Below are 27,457 nucleotides of genomic sequence, written 5' to 3'. Positions count from 1 at the left end.
AGAGTGCATTTAATGGGAGAACACAAGGCCCAGTTGGTAGCTTTGCAGGCCTTGAATCAGGAGAGGGTGCATTTAATGGGAGAACACAAGGCCCAGTTGGTAGCTTTGCAGGCCTTGAATCAGGATAGGGTGCATTTAATGGGAGAACACAAGGCCCAGTTGGAATACCTACGGTGCCAAGTCACCGAGGCCAAGGGAAATGAGCTAAGGTTGCGGGAGAAGAACGCCCGCTTGGCAAGGCAGATTAGGGAACAGCAAGAGAAAGTGCAGGAGGTAAAGGCCGCTTACAAGCTAGCAAGCGAACAGGGGTTTGAGGAGGCAGACCACGGCCCCTGTAAAGAGCGGATAGAAAATCTGAGCCGGGCCCTCCGAAGGGCAAAAGGTATGGTATGCCTCATAAGCCCAAAGGCAGGTCAGGCAGATTTTATGGGGAACGAGAGGAGTACAGTTCCAACGTCACCGGTAGTGCCCAGGGACGACCCGGTTGAGGGAGAGGAGATCTCATGACCACCACCCGTAGTGCCAAGTTTCAGCGAGGTTTGGCAGCAAGGTGGGGTGGAGCCAGAGGTGGAGGCGGAGGTGGAGCAACCCCCACCAGAGAGTTCGGAACTGGGACCGATGTGCCCAACACGGCATCGGAGGTTCGGCCCACCTGTCAATGGCGACGATGAGGGACCCCTCCAAAACCAGTTCGTGTTACCCTATAGCACCCAACAGCTTAGGGCTATGGTCAACCATATTCCAAAGCTGTCCGAAAAGTGAGACCCCTCGGTCCACTTCAGGGACATAGAGCAGGCAGCCAGCATCAATGACTGCGATGGCGCTGAGCAGGCCAAGATGCTGCTATTCTCCCTGGAGAGTAGCCTCCTCCAATCCCTCTCTGACGAGTGTAAGAGGGGCAGAGCGGGTATGAGGAGCTCAAAGATGCGGTTCTGGAGGCCATGGGGATGAATGAGGGAAGTCCCTTCTCCCGTGTGGAGAGGACGGTCCAGCTCGCAGGGGAAACCCCGCAGGCTTTCGCGGACCAGTTATGGCCGGTGTACCGGAGGGCCTGCCCAGGGGCGCCGATCCGGGCGTTCCTGAACGGGGTTCCCCTGGCCCATTGGCTCCGTTGCCTGGTGGCGAACAGCTTGCCACAGGTCCGGGCCAAGGCGGAAGTCTGGTTCGACCCCAAAAATCCCCAGACCACCGAGTTTACGGTGATCAGGCAGCTAACTCTGGCCTATAAAAACGGTAGGGGAACCGATGCACACCCACCCAAGGGGAAGGTGCATGAGGTAAAACCCGGACCGAGTAGGAAAGAGTGGCACCAGAAAGGGAGTAACCCCCCCAACACAAAGACGAATTGTTACGGGTGCGGGAAGGATGGTCACTGGCGGAAGGAGTGCAAAAACCCTTGGAAAGATAACAAGGGAAAGAATTCCACAGCCCCAGCCCAAAAGGCGGAGGTAGGAATCCCTCCCACAGAGGTCGAGTCAATTTTGGACACCGTGAGGTCCTTATTGACTGGCCAGGGGAGAGTAGCCACCGCTACCGGTGCTCTGACTCCGTCAGCCCCATCCAACCCACAGCCCTGACTAGAACCAGCGCAGCCTGTCAACCTGTGTCCCCTTGAAAACGACGAGGGGAGCAGGCCCTGTGTTAAGATGCAGGTGGAGACGGTGCAGGGGAGATATTCGGTGGACACTGGAGCTTCCAGCACGGTGGTCCATTCGGAAGACCCGACCAATCCACCCAGGTCAAACGAGGCCCCATTTAGCCTAATGGGATCTACAGGGAACGAGTGGGCTGGGGGAATGGCCAAACCTTTGGCCATAGATTTGGGATCCCTCCCTACCACGTGGGAGGGTAACCAAAGGACCAACGAGGTGGCCGAGCAGGGAGCCAGGGAAGGAAAGTTATGGGATCCCTGTAGAGCAGGCCCGGTAGCCGCAGTCCGGGACAAGGGAGGCACACAGGGGGTAGCTTTGGCCCCTGACCTAAAGCAGGTCCAAGCCCAAGATCCCATCTGTAAGGCCGTCCCAGTAAGGGAAGAGAACGGGGAGTCCCTAGAAGGCCCGTTCGGGGCAGCGGACATGGTTTTAAAACAGGTGGCTGGTTATATTAACCAGTGCAAGCTGTTTCAAACTGAAAGGGGAAAACAGCCAGTTGGGGTAAGGTCTGAGGATAGAAATCCTCAGCCTGCAGCAGGAGCGAGTTCACAGACTGCACAGGCAGGTGCTGTGGCTTGCTTAAAGGAAGGGGCCATCCTGCCCATCGATTGGGACACTCCCCCGCTCTTCTGGGATCCAGATGAGGGGGAGGGATCCGAGGACAAAAACCCCGCCCCTAACCCAGGTGTAGAGGGGGAAGGACCTGAGGGCGAAAACACTGCCCCGGACCCAGCCATGGGACCTGAGGGCGGAGACTCTCAGCCTGTGGCAACAGGCTGCGAAGAGTTACCTGCCCCTAGCCCAGGTTCGGGAGAGGTCAAGCCCGAGGGAGCAGCGGTTCGGGTTAAAGGCCCATCGGCCAAGAAATCCCCACCCGCCAAAGTCCCTAGAAGGTCCCCACGGCTGCCCCAGCCGAGAAAGCCATGGTCACCAGCTCTCCAGTTACCAAGGGCAGCCCCTCGAGTCAGGGGGAAGTCCAAGGACAGAGGTCCTCAGCTAGTCGCCACGGGCGGCGAGGGACCAACAGTGCAGGGCGGTGCGGCCACACCGGGGGAAGCGGTGTGCCGCAGTCCAACCAGGAATTAGCCTGGCCGCCCGGAGACGGGCGGCAGATGTATATAGTTTAGGCAATGTCAGTTTATATTGGCCCAGAAATTCGTGTCGGGGGCTTCCTGCGGGTGCAAGCCCCCAACCTACACTTACCTAGCGCGCCGGCAGTTGAGGCCTGGTCCTGCGTGCATTTCCTCTGTGGCCCGGTCCAGCTCCCGGTATGCTGTGCTTGCGTGATCCATTGGCGTACTTAGTGCGATGCGTCGGCTGGGATCACGTGAGCACTGGGCAACCAATCGGAGGAGGGAAAAGTCCATTCATGAGTTTGACAGAAAGAACTGTCAAACTCATGAAAACTCCGGGCGCCCAAAACAGTGCTTAACCTTAAAATAAATTTGAAAAAAAATCACACTATTTAAATCAACTATAAATAACATTAATTAACTATTTTAAACAATAATTTACATTTTTGAAAAAAATAATTTTATAAAAAATCGGGGCTAAAAATACACTTACCTTACTGTAAAGTATTTAAAAACAATAAACCTGTGGAAAAAATGTTCTAATTTTAATTAATTGACCACTTACCTTTTAAATGAAGTCCTTACGTCTGTTTTTTTAATGTGTAAAATGTAGAGGCCGTCACGTACGAGCAAACCTGTAAAAAAAGAGGAAGTTCAACGCACACGCGCAGACTCCTGCGCGCACGCGTTCGACCTCTGAACCCCTTGGTTCAGAGGATCGGAAATGCCGGTTTCCCGCGCATGCGTAGTGCATGCAAGAAACTGGCACTTCCATCGGGTCCACACGTGAGTACTCCGTCCGTACTCACGCGTTGGGACCCGAATTTCTGGGCCAATGTTAAGTCTAAGTATTTAGCTTAAGTTTGGGTGTTTTAGCTTAAGTTAAATAAGGTGATGGGTAGTTTAGTTTAAGTAAGTAATCTGCTAATAGTGTGTGTTTTGGGTCGAGGTCACGAGACCCGACCATGCTTCACCCAAGCCAGAGAATTTCTTGGGGACCTGGCTGTATGTTTTGTATCTGTTACAGAAAGACTGTCGGGATGAAGGAGATCGTAATCCTACTCGCCCTGATGGGACTGAGCCGGGGAAGCAGGGGTGATGTGCAAGATTCCCACATCTACGGCTGCTCGGGAGACAGGGCACCTGTAGCGACTGACGGAGGCGGTGAACGGGAGATGGAGGAGACCGCCGTCTACGTCCACGAGGGAAGATGTCCAGGATGGCTGGGGTCCAATTCGTCTCAGTATTCCAGCCAAACCGGATTCACGTACGGGGAGGCCTCCCTCCTGTGCCCCAGGGTACGGGTTGTTACCACGAGGGTCAGCGTCACCGTAGGGAAGTGTATGTGTTTAACGTGCAAGGGACACATTCCTCTGGATAGGTGGTGGTGGCACAGGAAGCTGAGCAAAGATATGAGAAACCCCGCAGTCGAGTGGGAACGGTTGGGGAACAATACCCATCGGACGATTACAGGGACTCACGGAGGATTAAGTGTGTGTTGGGACAAGTGGTGGGAACCTGATCAAGGAATTTATACCTGTATGTGGGGGTCAGAGAGGGTCTGCCCCACAGGCATATCCATTGTTTTCCACTGGCAGTGGCAAGACGCCGGGGAGGGGATGACGTGGGATGCCAGCCGGAAGGTGTGCGCGGTCCCATACACCCCGATTCCATAACAACGCACTCACGAAAATTGGGTGGGGACGGAATGGAGGCGGGTAGGGTGTCTGAAGCCATTTTTTCCAATTTTCCCAACAGACCCGCCTCCTAACCCGCCTCCTCAGGGCTACTAAAATCGCCCCCTGTATATCAGTGACACAAGGGGCAATTTTAACTCCCGGGTGATTGGTTTCATAAACTTGGCTTGTATTTTCTTGAGTTTAACATGCGGGGGTGCTCTACATGAGGTGTTTAAAATGATAAATACGATAGATACAGAGAAACTATTTCCTCTGGTGTGGGTATCCAGAACAACGGGGCACAATCTTAAAATTAGAGCTATTTAGAAGTGAAATCAGGAAGCACTTTTTCACACAAATTGTAGGGGAAGTCTGAACTTCGCTTCCCCAAAAGGCTATGGATGCTTGGTCAATTGACATTTTTAAGGCTGTGATCGATCGATTTTTGTTCGGTAAGGGTAGCAGGGGATATGGAATTCAGGTACAGATTAGCCATCACTTAAAACTGAATTTGACATGTGACCAAATACTCACATTGGTAACAAACTCCACCCTGTATTCCATTATAAGGAATTGTATACAACTTGGGTTGTATATTGGAGACGGACAGACCTTCTGTTAATGAAACGTTAACAAGACTGCTGCACCAGATCCTACAGTCAGTTGCTGGTGTGGCAGATATGCTCAAGTTTAGCCCCAAGAAAGTTGCCTAAACTGAGCAGATTAGAGAAGAGCTGACAGTTTTCCTCAGAGAGTTGTTTCAAATAGTCCGTACAAGCTGGAGAATTTATAAGCATACACAAGAACTCAGAGAAACTTTTGATGCTTGCTTCTAGAGAATTGTTTCATTAAAGTATAAGTAGTTTCTGTGAATAAAACTGTTCAAACCTTTCAGTGAATTTAGTCTGCATTCTTACTCTGCATGACCAAGTGACAATTATTGCACCGAATAACTCGTATAATGAAAGAATTATGGGGAAAGGTTTACATTGTTAATTTTAAATAGCAAAATCGTTAGTATGTTTATAAATAACATGTTTATGATTTTGCTACAAGTAGGAAACAATGAAAATATTTCCCCCTATATTTGTTCTTTACCAACCAAACATTATGGCCTAGAAATTCCACACCTGTGCACTGGCCATTAACGCTGGTTTGCTCAGAAAAAATGGCAGCCGCCTCACTTCCGCCTGCCTCCGGCGCGGGACACAGCGACTGCCATTTTGGTAAGGGCCATAGCACTGTCATTGACAGCGCTAGCATCTGAAATGTAAATGAGCAGATCATGACGTCAGTCGGCGTGCAACACCTGACTTGACGCCACGTCTGCAAACTTCGACGTTCTCACTCTGTTTAATGCTGTGCTCTAAGCATGCTCAGAAAAGCGTGCATGAAGCAGCCCTGCAAAGACGCTGTCAGCGCTTATTAAAGGGACACACACATCTTTCAGGTAAGTTTGGATTAAGTTTTTGGACTGGACTTTTTATATTTTATTGAAGTAGTGGCTTGGTGCAATAGATGTTAAAAGTTTTTAAAGTGTGCATGGAGTGCTGCTGGATGCTTGCAAGGCTTCGGATGGTGAAGGAAGGCCTCTGAGAAGACAGAAAATGTTGGAAATGTTCAGCAGGTTAGACAGCATCCGTGGAGAGAGAAATAGAGTTAACATCACCAGTCAAGACACTGACTGACCTGCTGAGTATTGCCAGCATTTTTGGCTTTGTTTCAGACTTCCAGCATCCACTCCCAGTGGGAAGAGGAGGAAGCAGAATAGGAGGAAGCAGAAGAGGAGGAAGCAGAAGGAAGGATGCAACTCAGACAGCCCCTTTCTGGCTGGGATATCCAGGATGGAATCATCCACCTGTGGTACCAGTGACCACAGCCCCAATTCCCTTTTCAACATTTGTTCCACACCTTACCTCTTTTACTGACCATCACAGCATCCTTTTGGCCACAATGCTGAAATAAAAGCCATCACAAAGCAAATTTTCCAATCCAACTTCATACATCCATCCATCCAATATGACCTCAAGAAATTAACTAATCACCATTGTATATTCTGTTAATGACTGTCTTGTATGTGCCTTTGCCTATCCTTCTGATGTCTTGCAGTGGCAGCAGCATGGCTGATGGAAGGCTGCTGACTTTCAGTGGGGGCCTGCTTCTGGGAAAGGTGGGACTTGTACAAGTCGGACGGGTTGCACCTGAACCAGAGCGGGACAAATATCCTTGCGGGGAGGTTTGCTAGCACTGTCGGGGGGGGTTTAAACTAACTTGGCAGGGGGATGGGATACAGAGGGAAGCTGAAATAGGGGGGGATGTGCTGCCAATTATGGAGGAAAAAACAAGTCAGCTTGGTAGACAGGGCAAATATATAAGGGCAAGGCTGGATGGCATCTATTTTAATGCAAGGAGTCTTGCAAATAAGGTGGATGAACTGAAGGTGTTGATAAACACATGGGAGTATGATATTGTTGCTATCACGGAGACATGGTTGAGGGAGGGGCAAGACTGGCAGCTCAATATTCCGGGGTACAGAATCTTCAGGCGAGACAGAGGGGGAGGTATAAGAGGAGGGGGTGTCGCAATATTAATTAAGGAGTCAATTACTGCAGTAAGGAGGGATGATATATTAGCAGGGTCCTCTAATGAGGCCATATGGGTGGAGCTTAAAAACAAAAAGGGGGCAAGCACTTTGCTGGGAGTGTACTATAGGCCTCCAAACAGTCAGGGGGAAATAGAGGAACAGATATGTAGGCAAATCTCAGAGAAATGTGCAAATAATAGGGTAATAATAATGGGGGATTTCAACTTCCCCAATATTAACTGGGATAGTCAAAGTGTGAAAGGCTCAGAGGGTGTAGAATTCTTAAAGTGCATCCAGGAGAGCTTTTTGAGCCAGCATGTAGAAAGTCCTACAAGAGAGGGGGCGGTACTGGACCTAATTCTAGGGAATGTGGCCGGCCAAGTGGAAAAAGTGCTAGTAGGTGAGCACTTTGGTGATAGTGACCATAATATGGTAAGATTTAAGGTGGTCATGGAAAAGGACAGGGATGGGCCGGTAATAAAGGTTCTAAATTGGGGGAAGGCCGATTTTAATAGGATAAGGCAGGATCTGGCCAAAATGGACTGGGATCAGCTACTTGTAGGAAAATCCGCATCGGAGCAATGGGAGGCTTTCAGAAGGGAGATTGAGATCATACAAGGGCAACATGTTCCCATAAATGTCAAGAGTGGTTCCAAAAACCACAGGGAACCGTGGATGTCAGGGGATATACGGGAATGGATTAGGAAAAAAAGGAGGGCTTTTGGTAGATACAAAAGGCTAAAGACAGAGGAAGCCCTAGAGGAGTACAAAAAGTGCAGGGGGATACTTAAAAAAGAAATTAGGAGATCAAGGAGGGGCCATGAAATAACACTGGCGAGCAAAATAAAGGAAAATCCGAAGATGTTTTATAAGTATATTAAGGGTAAAAGGATAACTAGGGAAAAAATAGGGCCCATTAGGGACAAAAGTGGCAATCTGTGTGTGGAGCCGGAAGATGTAGGAGGGGTTCTAAATGAATTTTTTGCATCTGTTTTCACTATGGAGAAGGACGATGTAGACATAGAAATAGGGCGGGGGGACTGTGATATGCTCGAACATATTAACATCGAGAGGGAGGAGGTATTGGCGGTTTTAGCTGGCCTAAAAATGGATAAATCCCCAGGCCCGGATGAAATGTACCCCAGGCTGCTGTGTGAGGCAAAGGAGGAGATTGCGGGGGCTCTAACACATATATTCAGGACCTCTCTGGCCACAGGGGATGTGCCAGAGGACTGGAGAACCGCTAATGTAGTACCATTATTCAAGAAGGGTAGTAGGGAAAAACCGGGGAACTACAGGCCAGTGAGCCTAACATCGGTGGTAGGAAAATTACTGGAAAAAATCCTGAGGGACAAAATTTGTCTCCACTTGGAGAGGCAAGGATTAATCAGGGATAGTCAACATGGCTTTGTCAAGGGAAGATCATGTCTGACTAATTTGATTGAATTTTTTGAGGGGGTGACTAGGTGTGTGGATGAGGGTAATGCAGTGGATGTGGTATACATGGATTTCAGTAAGGCCTTCAATAAAGTCCCGCACAGGAGACTGGTCAAGAAGGTAAGAGCCCATGGAATCCAGGGTGCCTTGGCACATTGGATACAAAACTGGCTTAGTGGCAGAAGGCAGAGGGTGATGGTCGAAGGTTGTTTTTGTGACTGGAAACCTGTGGCCAGTGGGGTACCACAGGGATCGGTGCTGGGTCCCTTGCTGTTTGTGGTCTACATTAATGACTTGGATATGAATGTAAAGGGTATGATCAGTAAATTCGCGGATGATACTAAAATTGGTAGGGTGGTAAATAGCGAGGAGGGTAGCCTCAGTCTGCAGAACGATATAGATGGGTTGGTCAGATGGGCGGAACAGTGGCAAATGGAATTTAACCCGGAAAAGTGCGAGGTGATGCACTTTGGGGGGTCTAACAAGGCAAGGGAATACACAATGAAGGGAAAGACCCTAGGCAAGACGGAGGGTCAGAGGGATCTGGGTGTGCAGGTACACAGATCCCTGAAGGCGGCGGAACAGGTGGATAAGGTGGTAAAAAAGGCATATGGGATACTTGCCTTCATTAGCCGAGGCATAGAATATAAGAGCAAGGAGGTTATGATGGAGCTGTATAAAACACTGGTTAGGCCACAGCTGGAATACTGTGTGCAGTTCTGGTCGCCACACTACAGGAAAGATGTGATCGCGTTAGAGAGGGTGCAGAGGAGGTTCACCAGGATGTTACCAGGGCTGGAGCGCTTCAGCTATGAAGAGAGACTGGGCAGATTGGGTTTGTTTTCCTTGGAGCAGAGGAGGCTGAGGGGGGACATGATTGAGGTGTACAAAATTGTGAGGGGCATAGATAGGATGGATGCTGAGGAGCTTTTCCCCTTAGTAGAGGGGTCAATAACTAGGGGGCATAGATTCAAGGTAAAGGGCGGGAGGTTTAGAGGGGATTTGAGAAAGAACTTTTTCACCCAGAGGGTGGTTGGAGTCTGGAACTCACTGCCTGAAAGGGTTGTGGAGGCAGAAACCCTCACAACATTTAAGAAGCATTTGGATGAGCATTTGAAATGCCATAGCATACAAGGCTACGGGCCAAATGCTGGAATATGGGATTAGATTAGACAGGGCTTGATGGCCGGCATGGACACGATGGGCCGAAGGGCCTCTATCCGTGCTGTATTACTCTATGACTCTATGACTCTATGACATTGCAGATGGCATTGCAGGATGACTTCTAGGAGCTGGTGGCTGGGAATGTCACATTGAGTGATGGTTGTAATGTATGTACCTTTAAGGGGAGAACTACTTTTTACAGCTCCTGTATACTGTAGTACCGGCAGTGACCACACCTGTATATAAACCCTGAGTAGGGATCTGTACAGTTAGTTCTAGAGTAACCCTCATTCAGTAAACACCTGTTGATTGTTCCCTGCAGTCTCTTGTCTAATTATTGAAGGACACAACATCAAGACACACGGATCTAACATTGGCGATGAGCAGATACAAACCTACCTGCAACTCTGCATCACTGCCCAGGGATTCGCTCCTGGAGAACAGTGGAAGAAGGCCAAGTCCAGAAGCACGGGCGTCGACCATGGGAAACCACCCAGTCATCCAGCGGAGATTGAGCATCGCAGGGGAGGCTGTCGAGAGCCAGGCTTGGCTTTCCAGGACGGTGGTCCAGCGAAACGGGCTGGCAACAGTTACTGCGCAGACCCTTCCCGGACAGCGGCGGCTAGAGCCGACCGACGGCACAGAAAAAGGCCGAGCAGCGTCGACGGGGGAGAGAGAGAGGGTAGAGCGCACAGGGCGCAGCCGGTGTTCAGGACCAAGCGGCATCAATGAGAGAGAGCAGAGCGCAGCTGGTGTTCAAGGGCCGAGCAGCGTCAACGGGAGAGAGAGGCGCGCAGGAAAACGCGCAGAGCGCAGCCAGTGTTCAAGGGCTGAGCAGCGTCAATGGGGGAGAGAGGCGCACAGGAAAATGCGCAGAGCGCAGCCGGTGTTCAAGGGCCGAGCAGCGTCAGCGGGGAAGAAAGGAAAGCGCGGGAGATGCCATTTTGAGCCGCAGCGGGTAGAAGGGAGAGCGCGGGAGATGCCATTTTGAGCCAGTCTAACCACACCCAGGGATGCCGAAGAGTGGCAGTGTCACAGCATTCGACAATGAAGTCGAAGATTGGACGACATATGTCGAACGCATAGAAGTGTACTGCAAGGCGAATGAAGTGCCAGATGACAGGAAAGCGCTGGTATTGTTGAATTCAATGGGTGCAAAAACGTATGGCTTACTGCGAAACCTAGTAACCCCAGAGAAGCCAGTGGAAAAGGATTTTGAAAACATAGTGTCAATCCTACAGGACCACTTAGACCCCACACCGCTGCTGATAGCGGAAAGATTTAAGTTTCAGAAAAGGAACCAGCATAAAGATGAAAGTAATGCTGAGTATTTAACGGAACTGCACAAGCTATCACTTTCAGCATGGCAGTATCACATGAAGCAGCAGCATGGGGCACGGCAGAGATACAACGGAGACCGCAAGAATATGGCACAAATGAAATGACATACGGAACAGTGAAGTGCTATCGCTGCGGCAGAACAACACACGACCATAAGGATTTCTGGTTCAAGGACAAAGTGTGCAGACAGTGTGGAAAAGTAGGACACATAGCAAGAGTCTGCAGGTCAGGAAAGAAAACCAGCAGCAAGAAATCTCCACAGGAGAAGTACAAGAAGGTACATAAGGTGACGGAGAGTAGTTCAGACAAACAGAAAAGTGATACAGACTCCAGAAGCAAGACGCTGGGTTGTCTGAAACTACATAATGTGATCAAAATGGAGGATCACCAAACTATCTGGGTCACGCTCAGGATGGCAGGAGTCCAAGTGAAGATGGAATTGGACACAGGATCAGCCCTAACAGTAATAAACCGAAGGGACTACAAGCAGCTATTCTCACATATACCCTTGAGAGATACAAAGGTTGTCTTGAAGATGTACACGGGGCAAAAAGTCTACCCCAAAGAAAAAATAAGGGTGAACGTTATATATAACGGCAAGGAAACACCAAAAATGGACCTTTATGTATTGCCAGATGGAGGACCACCACTACTAGGACGTGAATGGATCCGGAAGATACAGCTAGATTGGCATTCCATACAAGCACTGACTGTAGATGCCAAAAAGAAAGACGACATCACACCTGGACGAATGTCAAAAATGCTAACTGACGCACAAGAAGTGTTCCAGCAGGGGCTCGGAACACTAAAAGGCATAACAGCGATGATCAAAATAGAGGAAAATGCAAGCCCAAAGTTTTTTAAGGCCAGACCGCCCAGCCATCGAAGCAGAGCTGGAAGGTTTGGAACATTCAGGAGTACTGTCCAAAGTGGACTGGAGCGAGTGGGCTACACCCATCATTCCTGTAATGAAGAGGTCGTTGAGTAATACGCCTGGGGAACCAAAGAAGGTTCGCATCTGTGGGGACTTTAAGGTGACAGTGAACCCAGTCCTTCACACTGTACAATATCCGCTTCCACGAATTGAAGATATTTTGGCCTCGCTATCTGGAGGGAAATGCTTCACTAAGATTGACCTGGCCCAGGCGTACCTGCAAATGGAGGTAGAAGAAGCCTCGAAACAGTACCTCACGATCAACACTCATAAAGGTCTCTACCAATACAACCGCCTGGTGTTCGGGGTAGCATCAGCTCCGGCTATTTGGCAAAGGGCAATGGATCAAGTCCTGCAAGGGATTCCAGGGACCCAGTGTTATTTGGACGACATCCTGGTCACGGGTGAAAATGACAGTGATCACCTCGCCAACCTGGAGCAGGTGCTCACTAGATTGAAGGAATATGGGCTCCGAGCTAATCGCCACAAATGCGAGTTTTTCCAGAATCAGATCTCGTACTGTGGCCACGTTATTGATAAAGAGGGGTTACATAAGTCCCCTGACAATATTGAGGCAGTAGTCAAGGCTCCGGCACCGGAAAATGTGTCACAACTGAGGTCGTTCCTCGGGCTGGTGAACTACTACCATAAGTTCTTGCCGAATTTGTCTACAGTACTACACCCACTGAACACCCTACTGCAAACGGGGGTACCATGGAAGTGGAATGACGAATGGAAATGAGCTTTCCAGAAGTGCAAAGAATTGATCACATCAAAAGAGGTTTCGGCTCATTTCAACCTAGCACTACCAATTCGGTTGGCGTGTGATGCATCACCCTATGGCATTGGAGCGGTGCTGTCGCACACATTCCCGGACGGCTCGGAGAGGCCAGTAGCCTTTGCGTCTTGGTCACTAACCTCAACCGAGCGTAACTACACCCAGATTGACAGGGAGGCCCTCAGCCTAGTGTGGGGAGTGAAAAAGTTCAACCACTATCTGCACGGGCAGAAGTTCACCTTGCTGACTGACCACCAACCACTTGTCTCCATCTTTAATCCAAAGAAGGGCGTTCTGGTGATGACTGCGCAACGGCTACAAAGATGGTCCCTTTTTCTAGGGGCGCACCAATATGAAATCGAGTATAAGGGCACGAAACAGCATGGAAACGCTGATGGGCTATCACGCCTGCCACTGCCTCCTGTGGAGGAAGCACCAGCAGTGGATCCTGTCGAAATATTTAATTCGACTATAATTGAATGCTTGCCAGTAACTAACGCTGGTATACAGAAGGAGACCCGAAATGACCCGACACTGTCTCGGGTATATGATTTGACGGTGAAGGGATGGCCAGCACATGGCGACTCACTGTTGCCAGCATTCTCATCCAGAAGAGAACAGCTGTCAGTATGCCAGGGGACCTTGATGTGTGGATCCCGAGTGGTAATTCCACCCAAGTTAAGGGAGAGAGTGCTCAATGAGCTTCACGAAGGTCATCTGGGAGGGATGAAAATGAAAAGCCTTGCTAGGGCTTATGTGTGGTGGCCGTGGATCGATCAGCAAATCGAGGACCTGACAAAGAGCTGCTCAGGATGCCAGAAGGTCCAAAATGCACCACCACATGCCCCTCTACACCCATGGGAGTGGCCCTCATCTCCATGGCAACAGGTGCATATTGATTTTGCTGGTCCATTCATGGACTCAATGTTTTTAATAGCCGTGGATGCGCACTCGAAATGGCCTGAGGTGATCAAAATGTCCTCCACCACCACGGAGAAAACTATTGCAGTCCTACGGACCATTTTTGCCACAAACGGCTTGCCAGAGCAGATTTGCTCTGATAATGGACCACAGTTTGTGTCCGAAGAGTTTCGAAGATTTATGAAAAGGAATGGGGTTAGACATTACACATCCGCCCCATATCATCCAGCCACAAATGGATTGGCTGAGAGGTTCGTACAAACCTTTAAAAAAGCAGTAAAGGCCATGTGCGATGACGACATTCCACTGCAGCATAAGGTGGACAATTTCCTGTTAGCCTACAGAAATGTGACACATGCAGTCACCAACCAGACCATGGCCATGATGTTCTTTAACCGAAGGTTGAGATCTCGTCTGGATTTGCTCAGACCAAATGTACGAAGAGATGTTGAGAATAAGCAATTCCAGCACATCAATGAGAAGCCGACAAGGAGCTTCAATGTAGGGCAACCAGTCTTGGCCCGCGACTACCGAACAGAGAAATGGCAACCAGGAACGATATGCACACGGCAGGGGCCACTAATGTACACATGGATGTTGGGGAGAACATTGTGAGATGCCATGTTGGCCAGATCCTAGAGTCACAGGAATGAGTCAACCCCATGTCTCACCCATACGTACCTGGTGATGAACCCGGCGTACAGGTAGCATCTACCCCAGAAACAGTAGCATCGGAAGCGAATGAACCAACTGACGACAGGGGCCAGAATCATCTCCGCACCAAGAGCAAGACACTTGGGAATGGCGCTATCCAGAAAGGATCAGGAAGCCTCCCCAAAGACTGAATTTATAAATAGACTATTTTCAGTTAATGTTGCATGTTAAAAGTGTTAATTGTAATTAGTTTGATATTTAATTGTTAAATGAGTGTTATGGTACTGTTAATCTAAAATGGGAGGAATTGTAATGTATGTACCTTTAAGGGGAAACTACTTTTTACAGCTCCTGTATACTGTAGTACCGGCAGTGACCACACCTGTATATAAACCCTGAGTAGGGATCTGGATGGTTAGTTCTAGAGTAACCCTCATTCAGTAAACACCTGTTGATTGTTCCCTGCAGTCTCTTGTCTAATTATTGAAGGACACAACATCAAGATACACGGATCTAACAATGGCGTTTCTTTTTCTTCTTCTTCTTCTTCTTCTCTCTCCTCTCCCTCTTTTTGGTCAGCCATTGGCTGAGCAGGCTGGATTTCTTGGGTGCGTGAAATGCGGAAGGCACAATGGTAGCGTTGTGGTGAGGGGAGGGCAGGAAAGCAAGAGGGGATTGCGAGAAGGAGGATAATGTATGGGGATATCTGCACCTTGTATTCTTTCAGCCCCACCTCTGGTCAAGTGTCAGCTATGCCCTTGCCAAGAATGGCCAGCATTGTCTCCTCCAAAGTGGTGAGTTGAAGCTAGGAATGGGAGGTGTGTCTCGTGTTTGGTACAGATTGTTGGTAAGTAAGTGATGGCGGGTGGTGGGGAGGGGTGGGTGGTGTGCAATGAGCAGTGTACGAGGCTAGTTGTGCAGTTGGTAGGAGAAGGCTTTTGATGGGCTGGCTCGATGGGCTGAAATGGCCTCTATCTGCACTGTGGGGATTCTGTGATTCTGTGATTCTGTGAAGATGCATTCACTGACCTTGACTAGTGGTCTGAGATCATGAAGCTTTTTGGGGCACTGGAGCCAGGTGGTGGGGGGTGACACTGCTGGCAGTAATGGCCTCTGTTATCTGGTCCCACATTCTTCTTTCTGGAAGGCCTCCTGGCCCCTATGGGTGTTGGCCCACTGCACAAACCTGGAGTGCTGCATGCGAGACCCTGGGTGCCCTTTCCCTGGCTTGTTGAACCATGTGTGTTAGTGTTGAAGGACTTTTACCATTTTATTTAGGTGTGGAAGGCAATTCAGCTTTAAGAGCTGAAGACTGCCATTTGGGAATTATTTTTAATGTTTATTTTTTTTCAGAAGGCAGTTGAGTTCCAAGAACTAAAAACTGCCTATTTTTAAATACTGGATACAGCAAAGGCTATGGGCCCCGACAGCATCCCAGCTATCATGCTGAAGACTTGCGCTCCAGAACTAGCCGCGCCTCTAGCCAAGCTGTTCCAGTACAGCTACAACACTGGCATCTATCCAACAATGTGGAAAACTGCCCAGGTATGTCCTGTCCACAAAAAGCAGGACAAATCCAACTCGGCCAATTACCGCTCCATCAGTATACTCTCAATCATCAGCCAAGTGATAGAAGGTGTCATGGACAGTGCTATCAAGTGGCACTTACTCACCAATAACCTGCTCACTGATGCCCAGTTTGGGTTCCACCAAGACCACTCGGCTCCCGACCTCATTACAGCATTGGCCCAAACATGGACAAAGGAGCAGAATTCCAGAGGTGAGGTGAGAGTGACTACCTTTCACATCAAGGCAGCATTTGACCGAGTCTGGCATCAAGGAGCCCTAGTTAAACTGAAGTCAATGGAAATCAGGGGGGAAATGCTCCATTGGCTGGAGTCATACCTAGCACAAAGGAAGATGGTTGTGGTGGATGAAGGTCAATTATCACAGCCCCAGGACATCACTGCAGGAGTTCCTCAGGGCAGTGTCCTAGGCCCAACCATCTTCAGCTGCTTCATCAATGACATTTCCTCCAACATAAGGTCAGAAATGGGGATGTTCGCTGATGACTGCACAGTGTTCAGCGCCATTCACAACTCCACAGGTAATGAAGGAGTCCATGCCCGCATGCAACAAGACCTTGACGACGTTCAAGCTTGGGCTGATAAGTGGCAGGTAACATTCGCGCCACAAAAATGCCAGGCAATGACTATCTCCAACAAGCGAGAGTCTAACCACCTCCCCTTGACATTCAATGGCATTACTATCACCGAATCCCCCACTATCAACGTCCTGGGGGGTCACCATTAACCAGAAACTTAACTGGACCAGCCACATAAATACTGTGGCAACAAGAGCAGGTCAGAGGCTAGGTATTCTGCAGCGAGTGTCTCACCTCCTGACTCCCCAAAGCCTTTTCACCATCTACAAGGCACAAGTAAGGAGTGTGATGGAATACTCTCCACTTGCCTGGATAAGTGCAGCTCCAACAACACTCAAGAAACTCGACACCATCCAGGACAAAGCAGCCCGCTTGATTGGCACCCCATCCACCACCATAAACATTCACTCCCTGCACCACCGGCATACCGTGGCTGCAGTGTGTACCATCTACAAGATGCACTGCAGCAACTCACCAAGGCTTCTTCGGCAGCACCTCCCAAACCCATGACCTCTTCCACCTAGAAGGACAAGGGCAGTAGTCGACTGGGAACACCTCGGCCTCCAAGTTCCCCTCCAAGTCACACACCATCCTGATGTAGAAGTATATCACCGATCCTTCATCGTCGCTGGGTCAAAATCCTGGAACTCCCTGCCTAACAGCACTGTGGGGGTACCATCATCACACAGACTGCAGTGGTTCAAGAAGGTGGCTCACCACCACCTTCTCAAGGGCAACTAGGGATGGGCAATAAATGCTGGCCTTGCCTGCGATGCCCAGGTCCCATAAACGAATAAAAAAAATGATTTTTATATTTTTCATTTTAGCAGGCAGTTCCCCTTTAAGGGACTGACACTGCTTTCTATAATGACAGCCTTGCTTTAAGACAATGCTGTTCTTGCTTCAGGAACGCTACAGCCATTCTACATTGGGCCTCCTGCTGAGAGTAACACTGGAAAAAGATGGTTGCATGGTAAGTTTAGCGCTGCACAAATTTAAATTAGCAGGCAGCACCAAATTAATACCTGCGTAATGAATTCGGACGCCCATTAACTTTGGCCCAAGGCAGATTTCTTGCAGACTGGAATTTGTAGGCCTCTGTTTCTTAAATATATAGGGGGAGAAATTCAGAATCGCCCCATTTGGAGCGCAATTATCGGCCGGGCGCAAAGGTTAGCACCTGGCGCTAATTATCACCTCCGACTACAAACTTTGCTTCTATCGCCCCTGGAGGTAATTGGAGCGCTAAATCAGGTGCTACACACCTCTATTAAAGCACTAACGCCGAGGAGCGAGGAGCTTCCTCAGAGCGCTGGCGAAACTCATCTGATGTCAGTCAGCAATGGAACGCAGACACACTGGCGCCGGCCAGTTCTTAAAGGGGAGGGTCAATGTTGCTCTCCATCCACATCCTGCTCAATGCAGCCTTGAATCTCGGCCTAGAGAGATCTGTACATCAAATCTGCTGGAAAGAACAATGGAGAGGCCCAGGGAAAGAGCTCACAGTGCAGCCCTCATAGTCTCTTCTAAATCGATGCAAGGAAGGTCAAATCAAAATGAACCTGCAAAGTGCTGCTCAGTACCCAAAACTCCTTCACACAACGTTAAATCTCTCCAGAAGTCTCTCTCTCTCTCTCTCTCTCTCTCTCTCAGAATGCCTGGTGCAAAAATGTCATCGACAAAAAAAGGCAGGAAGCTGCCACCTTTAAATAGTGCTCCCCCAGTCCCTTTCCAACTGCAAAACACTCCCCTCAACCTGTCGTTGCTAGCGGCAGGCAGTACGGCAGGGGGCGCCACTCAATATCCGGTTTGGGACACTACCGGGACGTTGCACGCTCGACTGACGTCACGATCTGCGGGCGCAGGAGATCGTGGCGGTAGTGTTTAGCGCCGCCGCAAAATGTCTGGTCAATTTCATGAGTGGCGCAAACATCTCCGCGCCCAGACGCTAGTTGCTTTGCGCTCCATTAGCGCCCTCTTAGGGCACTAACGGGAGGCACAAAGCAACCAAATTTTTCCCCCTAATTAGACTATAATAAAACACACAGCACATTTGTGTTGAGAGAAGACATCTATCAGATATTGGCCTGTGCTGGTTTTAACTGCATCATTTTCAAGTTGACAAGAATTAGAAGAGCCTGACAAGGCCACATGTAACCTTTAGAGAAAAAGGATAACTTGCAGTCAGCAAAATGTCAACTGATAGATGAGATGACATTGAGCAATCAAAATAAAGATTGCTCCTAGACACCTTCATACACTAAGAAACATTGCAAGTTTTTTTGATTTATTTTTTTCAGTACTGTTCATTATATTTATCTGGAGCTACATGCACCTTTGCTTATGTGATTCTTCAATAACACCGTTCTTTTTTAAAGAAAGAAAAGACAATTTGGGATGTCTGAAGTGAGATGATTTCATGAATTTATGAGGAAATCTTTACCATGCACAGCTTCAGCAGTCTGAGGATATAAGCTGCTTCAAGGAGGAAAAATTACCCATTTAAATTTATTCCCTGCTGGCCTTCACATGATATTGTTCAGCTTCTTCTGACAAGATGGCAGTCTAATGATCCCATAAATCAGATGGGCCACCAAGAAGCAACTACTTTGTACCAAACTTGTATTGTCCACTATGGAAGTATGAGAAGAATGTGAATGAAGAGGATACAGTGAGCGAGATAGATAGAACTACCTTATTTTAATATTAATTAGTGAACTGGACTTTATAATGTCTTTTTAATGTCTGTGTGAAGAGCACTAAACCATAAAATGTTTTGCTGTGTGCAGTTCTTTCAAATTAAACATGAGGCACTCCAAATTGCAAATGCTCTGTGTGATTATTTTTGGTATTGATTATATTTGTATAAAATGGTAGTGGGAACACAGCACAGGCCTTTGTGAGGATTGTAATAATGTAGGAACAGGATCTGATATGTTGAGAAGTACCCTTTCCAGCTTCAATCAGTAACTACATTGTGCAAATTTTAGAAATAACCTACGATAGTATTTCATGATCTTATAAGCCTCGCAAATGTGTGTGTTTAAAAAAATTATTGTTGTGGTCTTTCTCATTTCAATATCCTTGGCGCAGTGTTGATTTCACACTAAAACAGCTGTCATGGAAAATTCAATAAACTGCTTAAACTTTAATCTTCGTCATTTGTATATTTGTTGTTATGGGTTTGCATCACAGTTAATAAAGAATACTCAAAGTACTTTTCAGTATAATACTTTCTTCTCCCATATCCGAACCCATTTCGTTTCAGGTTCTATTCTGTGCAATGCTACATTGACAGGTTTGTGCATGCTCCCTATTAACCCACGTAAGAAGATTAACCAAAAGACACGATTGAGGTTGATGGATTTGAGCATTAAAGTTAACTCAGGGACTTCTGCGCTACACTTGTAAGGTTGAAACATGAAAAGAAATAGAGAACTGTAGAAGAGATAGGCAGAGACTTAACATTTCATTAGTATGGTATCAGGGGACTTTAATTAAAATCAAATGTGGCTATAATGTTATAGCGGCAATATTTTTTGATAATTAGTATACAATTGAATATTAGCCACATATTATCATAAGTGCAAAAATAGCTAAATAAATATTTGTTTGTGAATAGGACTGAAAGTTATTGGGCTAAGTATAGATTGAGATGATCAAATATTCCACGGTACATGATGGTTCTTATACTGTTGGGATTAGGGATGGGGGTGTTATCTATGCAGGGAAGCTAGTCAGAGCTAAATAATGGAGATATTTTTGCAATTTTGTTTGATTACCTTTTCAGATCAGGGTATATTTCTGAAATATACCTTTGGGAAATGAAATAGATTATGTAAAGTCAGGACAGGATTACTGGGCAGAATGCCTTTTTCATGTTCCACGTTTTCTTATGAATTTATACATAATGAAGCATAGTTAACTGAATATATCTTCTAGATATGTTTAATATACAAATATGATTTGACTTAACTGGCAAGAACAGGTGTGAGGATGGAATCACAGAGAGACAGAAGCAGGTGTAGATCGGGGGATCTCAGGAAAATGGGAACAATAGGTGGGGAAGGGGAAAAATTCCCTTTTCAAAATTGTGAAAAGGCAACTCTTATGAGTAGTACAAAAGCAAAATACTGCGGATGCTGGAAATCTGAAATAAAAACAGAAATGCTGGAAATACTCAGCAGGTCAGACAGCATCGTGGAGAGAGAAACAGAGTTAATGTTTCAGGTTGATGACCCTTCGTCAGAACTGGAAAAAGTATTCTCCATTTGCCTTGCATCATCATCCCTTTTGTCTTTTAATATCTCCTCCCTTCCATCCTATCACAGACCTTCCCTTTTGTTCTTTCCTCTCCTCCCCCCTTTCCCTGCCCCTACACTTGCTTAAAAATCTGTTACATCTCCAACTTTTTCCAGTCCTGACAAAGGGTCACCGACCTGAAACGTTAACTTTGTTTCTCTCTCTACAGATGCTGCCTGACCTGCTGAGTATTTCCAGCATTTTCTGTTTTTATTTCTTATGAGTGATGAATTTATTTACTCCTCTTAGTATGTAATGTGTGTGAGAAAACAAATAGACTGTGCAAGGAAAATGAATGTGTGTGTATGAAGAGAAAGAAATCTAATACAATTCTTTGAGGAGATGAGCATCAAGGCTATATTCATTCATTCAAGAGTATCTGTTTAAGAGTAGTTTTGAAGGATTTCATGATAACTTTAGCAAATATGATCAGATGCTTTTTGGTTTGAGTCAGGCCTGGATCATGAAAATATTACCTGTGGAATACAACCAGACAGGACTGAATAATTGTAGGGGGCATCTTTTCCGGGGTTTACGGTAATTTACCTGGTCAGCAGCCTTTGCCTGCACTGTGACCAATTCCAATCTTTTACCTGGTTTACGGTAATTTACCTGGTCAGACAGCTTTTGCAGTGCACTGTAAACCAATTTCCAAACAGCGGTTTCGAATCGCTAAACCCACCCTTCCAGTTCTGACTGGAGGAACTTATAATTGATGATATATTAAAATGGACAAAATGGTCTGGATGCGAGAAAATCAAACTTTATGAAACTAAAGAAAACTACACCACACGATTACAGTAATCACTGTAAAATTGCTTAACAGGGGAAGGCAGACAGCAAAAACGAGGGATAAATGGCTACAATGTTAATTAAACAATCTTAGCAATTTCCCTTAAATTACCACCCCTCTAACTCCTTACTAGATTGCCTTGCTGAGGAGTCAGAAACCTGCTCACCTGTGGTCCAAAGAGAGAGAAGAGCTCACCTGCAGTCCAAGGAAATAAGAGAGAGAGAGCTTCTGAGAAGCTATCTTTAAATCCTGTGAGCTCCTGCTGTTTTGGCGCTGAAAAGGTCTGTGTGCAAATTCGCGCCGAAAAGGTCGAATACACAAGAGAAAGGCGCTGATTGGCTGATTCAAACGGGCTATTTCCCAGTGGCCAAACTGCTTCCTTTGTCTGGAATGGGTTTCGAATAAAGTTTGGGGTGGTTTGAATGTGTCTTCATTCTGGGGCCGAAATGTTCCCGCCCACATCCGGAGTTCATTTGGCTAAAACAAACGGGACCCAACTGCCCTATTGTCTGAGTAATGGGTGATTCAAACCCATTATTTCTTAAACTGTTCCTTTCAAAAGTCTCTTCCGTGGTTTAGGTGTGTCCCATTGTCTGCTGGGCTTTGAATGGAGTTGGATTACTATGTAAACAGAAACCCATTCATTGTGGTCACTGAAACTGCAGTCTCAAGTGGTTTAATCCCTTATGTCAACATCCTGCAGTTTCTTGTAAACAAACATTGCCTCTGTAGGGAAGGGAAACTCCCTGGTTTTGATTGACAGAATCTGACTGCCACTGCTTGATCCTCCCACTTTTCACAGACATCCACGAGCTGCTTTCCAAGCCCCATTGTCTCTGCCATGCTTTTCTGACGGCCATTTTTTAAACCCCTTTGCAATTTACCAAACTCAAGGGAACAATTTTATTAATAAAAATGTACTGTCTTAAAGTGTGCGAATTTTTCCATGAAGTTCCTCGATTCCGGTGTTGTACACGTGCTGCCCTGCCAACGAGCTTTTCAATGCAGCCTTTTTCAGTTCTGGGTATGTTTTAAAACATTGTCCAATTTAAAATCACGCACAGTCTCCGTCCATGATGTGTATTAATATCTCCAGTATCTTCGGGGCTGAGGGATTTTGCGAACCCCCACAATAATGTAGGGTTTAAGGGGGAAAAATTCAGTTGGTTTGCGCCTCCCGTTAGTGCCTTAAGAGGGTGCTAAGGGGACACAAAGCAACTGGCACCCGTGTGCGCTGATGTTTGCGCCACTCATGAAATTAACTAGGCATTTTGCGGCGGCGCTAAACACTACCGCCACGATCTCCTGCGTCGGCAGATTGTGACGTCAGTCGAGTGTGCAACGCCCCGGTAGTGCCCCGGACTGGATATTGAGTGGCACCCCCTGCCTTACCGCCTGCCGCTAGCAATGACAGGTTGAGGGGAGCGTTTTGCAGTCAGGAAGGGACTGCGGGAGCACTACTTAAAGGCAACTGCTTCCTGCCTCTTTTTTGCTGGTGACATTTTTGCACCACACATTCTGAGCGAGAGAGAGACTTCTGGAGAGAATTAACATTGTGTGATGGAATTTTGGGTACTGAGCAGCACTTTGCAGGTTCATTTTGATTTGCCCTTCCTTGTATCGATTTAGAAGAGACTGTGGGGACTGCACTCTGAGCACTTTCCCTGGGTCTCTCCATTGTCCTTTCCAGCAGATTTGATGTACAGGTCTCTCCAGGCCGAGATTCAAGGCTGTAATGAGCAGGGTGTGGATGGAGAGCAAGATCAACCCTCCCCTTTAAGAACTGGCCGGCGCCATTGTGTCTGTGTTCCATTGCTGACTGACATCACATGAGCTTCACCAGCGCTCTGAGGTAGCACCTCGCTCCTCAGCCTTTGTGCCTTAAGACAGGTGTGAAGCGCCTGATTTAGTGCTCCAATCACCTCCAGGGGCGATAAAAGCCAAGTTTGCAGTCGGAGGCGATAATTAGCACCAGGCACTAAACTTTGCACCCGGCCGATAATCGCACCCCAAACGGGGCGATACTGAATTTTTCCCCCTAAGATTTCAGTAATATCCTAGAGTTTGGGGAGAAGGACAAGGAGGCATTTCACAAGGTTTATCTTCTTGAAAGTTTCAGCTGTGGTTATTTCAGGATATTAATATGTTGGGGAGACTGCATGGTCAGACGAAAGGAGTGCACTTGAATGACTGAATGACCTTTTCTTGATTACAGATAAAAATAGCTTGCTTGTGATGCTTGGATCAATTTGTCCTTTTAAAGTTTAGAGGAACAGATTGCAGCTGTTCTGTTTCTTTGCCTTTGTCTCTCTCACCCTACTGTCAATCAGAACAAGCAAGATGTACAGACCTGATGTGCTTCCAATTTCCAGTATAGGGTTTGCAATTGTTACAAAATTGGTTGCAATAAAATCATATCCACACATGGATACAAGATTGATTATAGTAAACCAAAATTCAAGACCTAATTGTGGGGACAGGTAGTTAGTTCCACTTTTAGTTACCAGAGTTAATCCTTGCTCTGCTACCAATCAATGGACTGCAATCAACTGGAGCCATCACATCTGTGTATAGATATTTAGCTCTGAATTGCAGCATTGCATTGAGGTTGCCATGAAAGCTATATAGGGCATATAAATTCAGATGCAGATAGAACTGATGAGAAGAAATAAACTGTGTGTTGTTATTGCCATTTCCAGCTCTGTTTGTATCTATTAGAGATTAATATTATGATACATCTTTGTGATGGAAACATCAATGTATAATGATGTAGAAATGTAAATTGACTGAATATAGCATTTATTATTTTAAAAATTTCATTTACCATTTGATGTACTACCACTTTATATTTTACGTGCTTTATATATGGGAGGAGATTTCCAAAATGCTTTATGCTCTGGATACTGTGCTTTTATTTATGACATTCCTCAACTCAACTGCAAGAAATTTAGTCAAGAGACTTTTTAATAAAAAAATCATCTAGTATGCTGAAATAATAGCAACTATTTCTCATACGCCCTTGAAGAGGTATAGAATCACCTTTTCTCAGTTCTTTTCATGTTTAATAAGAGGCCAAAATTTGTCTTTGTGCCTTTCCACCCAAACAGCAGCTGAAATGTAATTTGCAGCCCCTACGGGTGCGTACGAGGTGCGTAGGCGCTCGTAGGGGCCGCACAAGTTCCGGGTTTTCACGTGCGAAGCGCAAACGCTAAAACCCGGAACTTGCGATCTGTCAGGAATCATCGTAGCCATCCCTGGGAAAAGGGCCCAGCGAATGCCCGCAAAATTATTATGCCTGTTAAAAGCAAGCATAAAGCCTTCTTTTACCAGCATAAGAGTTTTAAAAAACAGGAAAAAAAGTAATTCATTTAAACATTAAAACACATGTACAATAAGATAAGGTTATTTTTAGCCCCTTTAATACATTTCAATTTATTTTTCAAACAATTAAATTTTTGTTTTAAATGTTTAATTATAATGTATTTTAATTAATTTTAAATATGTAATTTTTTAAAATTTGTAATGTTAAATGTTTTTTCTATGTCATCCACATTCAAGCTTATGGAGGTGACCAACCCACGCTATTTTCCCTTGATTGACCTTGTTAAGCCCACCCAGCGGGCTTAGCAGGCCAATTAAGGGGAAACCAATTACAGAGAACGTCAACGTATGATGTTTCATCTGTCAAACACTGACATTCTCTGTTGTTTGGTGAGTTCTTGTACTCAAGGCTCACCAAACCTCTTTTGTGAAGCAGAAAGCAGATGGCTGTTGCATCGGAGAATTGCCGGAGCCTCCGTATCCCCAATGATTGAAGCCTGCAAGGTAAGGAAACTTTTTCTATCACTTTTCACTCACCTCACATACTTGCACCCATCACGCACCTCCACAGCGCACCTTTGAACCCCTCCAACCCCCGCAGATCCACTGCTTACCTCGGTGACCCTGGTGGGGTTTCCCGACGTCGGGAAGCCCGCACCTCTGCTGGAAAAATGGGGATAATCCTCTAAACTGCCTGTTACTTACCTGTTAACAGGCAGCTAAGTGGCTATAATCCCCTACCCACCTCGAGGAGACGGGACCCGATGGGGACGCGATGAAGAGGCATGGAGGCGGGTTGGGGGCGGGATGGGTACCCGCCCCCAGATTCTGCCATTTCCCGGCAGTCCCGCCTCCAAACCCGCCTCCCCAGGGCTGGCAAAATCACCTCCAAAGAAACAATTAGGAAGGCAAAGAGGAACTATAAAATTAAATTATCAAGAACTTAAAACAGAATAGTGAAATATTTTTCAGGCACATAAATTAAGAAAAGCAAAGTTGGGATGAGAATAGGACCACTAAGGGTTGGTCAGAATAAAATCACAGGCAGCGATAGCGAAATGGCAGAAATATTAAATAATTTCTTTGCTTCAGTATTTATCAGGGAGACAGATAAGGTGGACATGACATCAGAAGATGAGTTTTGAAATGATATAGCTGCATTTAAAATTTAAAAAAGGAGAAGCATTAAATAAACTAATCAAGCTCAAAGAGGATAAAAATCCTTGGTCTGGATGGATTACATCTGCACATTTTAGAAGAATCTAGGGAAGAGATAGCAGAAGCACTGTTACACATATTTAATATTTCGTTAGAAAATGGTGTAGTGCCAGAGGAATGGCAGATAGCTAACATAATACCTATATTTAAGAAGGTAGGTAGAATATGTCCAGGAAACTATAGACCAGTCAGCTTAACATCGATCGTAGGGAAAATAATGGAATACCTACTAAAGGGAAAAAAATAGAAGATCATCTAGAAACCAAAAATATAATAATGAATAGTCAGCATGGATTTCAAAAGGGAAAGTTTTGCTTGGCCAACCTCCTTGAATTTTTTGAAGAGTTAACAGTGAGAGTAGACAAGGGGGTGCTAACAGGAGGCGTAAAGGCAGCTAATTTCTCACCCTTGGGGGGCGATTTTGCCAGCCCTGGGGAGGTGGGTATGGAGGTGGGACTGTCGGAAAAATGGCAGAATCTGGGGGCAGGTACCCAACCTGCCCCCAACCCGCCTCCGTGCCATCTTCCCAGGAGACGGGTACCCGACCCGCACTGGGAGCCGCTTCCTCGAGGTGGGAACAGGTAGTTAACAGGCAGTTTTTTGGATAATCCCCATTTTGCCACCTAAAGTCTGGGCTTCCCAAAGGCTCTGAACCTTGCCAGGGTCAGCGAGGCGAGCCGTCAGTCTGCAGGGGTCGGAGGGACTGAGATGTCCGGTGTGCAGGTGAGTGATGGGTGCATGTGTGCAGAGCTAAGTGTGTGAGGTGAGTGTTGAGTGTTTTAAAAGCTTTACTTACCTTTGCTTCTTCCTCTAGGTTTCATCCCTTCATATCTCGGGAATCCCTCAGCTCACTGGCAGAGAAAGCAGAATGGCCATTGCATTCTCAAATGCATCAGCCTTCTACTTTCTGCTCAAGAAGGCTTTCTAATTGTGTCTTGAGTAACAATTCATCTGTCATAAGCTCTTGACAGATAAAACGTCACTCGCTGATATCATCAGTAACCAGCTTTCCCTTAATTGGCCTGCTAAGCCTGCTGGGCAGGCTTAACAAGGTCAATCAAGGGAAAATAGCATGGGTTGGCCGGACGTCGATGGAGGCGGGACTAAAACCCGACAAGCAACAGTCCCGCTTCCATCACATCCCCATTGGCAAAATCGCCCCCTTAGACTTTGGAATCAAAAACACAATTTTGAAATTTGCGGATGAAAACTAATTGCAGAGGATAGTCAATACTGAGGAAGACTGCAACAAATTACAAGAAGACATTAAAAAATTTGCAGAATGGGCATATAATTGGCAAATTAATTTCAACACAGATAAGTGTGAGGTATTACATTTTGGTAAGAAAAATAAGGAGGTCACATATTATTCGGAAAATAGAAATCTAAATGGGATAGAGGAGCAAAGGGATCTCGGCGTACAAGTACAGGAAACTTTGTGC

Source organism: Somniosus microcephalus, chromosome 15 (genome assembly GCF_052327205.1).
Source record: "Somniosus microcephalus isolate GS21.2 chromosome 15, FLI_Smic_1.0, whole genome shotgun sequence".
Taxonomy (NCBI): Eukaryota; Metazoa; Chordata; class Chondrichthyes; order Squaliformes; family Somniosidae; genus Somniosus; species Somniosus microcephalus.
Note: the sequence above shows the minus strand (reverse complement) of the source record.